This window comes from Capsicum annuum, unplaced genomic scaffold (assembly GCF_002878395.1).
Source record: "Capsicum annuum cultivar UCD-10X-F1 unplaced genomic scaffold, UCD10Xv1.1 ctg48881, whole genome shotgun sequence".
In the NCBI taxonomy this organism is placed as follows: domain Eukaryota; kingdom Viridiplantae; phylum Streptophyta; class Magnoliopsida; order Solanales; family Solanaceae; genus Capsicum; species Capsicum annuum.
In genome coordinates this window covers 1-1,220 of record NW_025856621.1, presented here as the reverse complement: position 1 = coordinate 1,220, position 1,220 = coordinate 1, and the positions used below count along the sequence as shown (strand labels likewise).

Here is a 1,220-nt window from a genome sequence, read left to right as displayed (position 1 = left end):
AAACAATGAACTAGGTGGGCCTGGCTCTAATACCATGATAAAGAAATGGACATTAGGCCTAACTCAACCTCAAAAGCTAGCTCATGAGGGGAGAATTGCCCGAGACCATATAAGGAGACCAAGGTATTTTACTTGATACACTAAAAACTTGGAAACACAAGAAAAGGCACAAAACATACACCAAAATCAATCCACAAGCTAAGATAGCCGAGGAACCCTTTTGGTGACCTCTCTCGGATTCAGGAACGCAACAAGAACACTATGTAATGAGGTGTTTAACACCTATTTTCTAGTAGCAACCCAAACTATTTTAGCAACAAGATAACAATAACAATAATGTAGTAACAATAACAACACCTCACGGGTTGGAGTACAAGAACAACAAACAAACGATTACAACAATAAAATGGATAGATAGTTAGACAAGTGAAGGTATAATCTTAAGAACCCAAGAATCTGGTGGACTTTTGGACCCTTAACACTACACACGATAAAAACCTAACTCCTACGTTGACACAAGAGGAACTTTACCTCCTCTAAACACCAACGTATCAAGCCAACATCGCAACACAAGTGATATCCACACTTGGGCAGCCCTAGTTACGGTTTGGTGGCTTTTCCATGCCCTACAACTAAAGAGAGAACTTACAATGTCTCAAAATATCATCATTGAACAAAACTAGAGAAATAAGCCCTAAGAGGTTCTATTTATAGTACTTTACAAAAGAAGACAAAATGACTACACTACCCTTAATGAAAGGGTGGCCATGGAGTGCATTTTGGGCAAAGTAAAGTGACCAAAATGTCCTCAATGAAGATAAACCAAAACCATGAAGCCTCAAGCCTTCAATGCCCCAAGCAATCTTCCACTCACGACCTTGATGAATACTATGCTCCATGGTAGGCTCAAAACGGATCTTCCTTGCATATTCTCGTGCCCTCAGGGTGACCACGTCTTGAGCCTTTAGGTGATGGCTGTAATGCTCTTACAAATTGAACAATCAAATAATCAAAAGGGAATTTTATCGATAACGGAACAGTTTACAAATTGTCTCAACCAACTGATACAAGTAATGACTAATCGTAACTAATCCATTACAGTAACCATGGATGACTTCATGAAACTCGAATACCTGCAATGGTGTTTTCAGAATTGTGGGTTAGAATGAGAAAGAAGAAGAAGATTAGGCAAGGAGGAATTAGAGAGAGAAAGTAGTGAA

The 1,220-nt window shown here is 39.2% G+C and overlaps 1 long non-coding RNA gene across 1 annotated transcript; it reads right to left on the bottom strand.

The window, feature by feature from the left end:
* Positions 1-308: 308 nt before the first annotated feature.
* Positions 309-1,207, bottom strand: LOC124892615. The gene is made up of 2 exons (XR_007050344.1): positions 749-1,207; positions 309-632 (listed from the first exon to the last, which is right to left on the bottom strand). It is a non-coding gene; the product is annotated as an uncharacterized LOC124892615 (long non-coding RNA).
* Between the last annotated feature and the right edge of the window lie 13 nt (positions 1,208-1,220).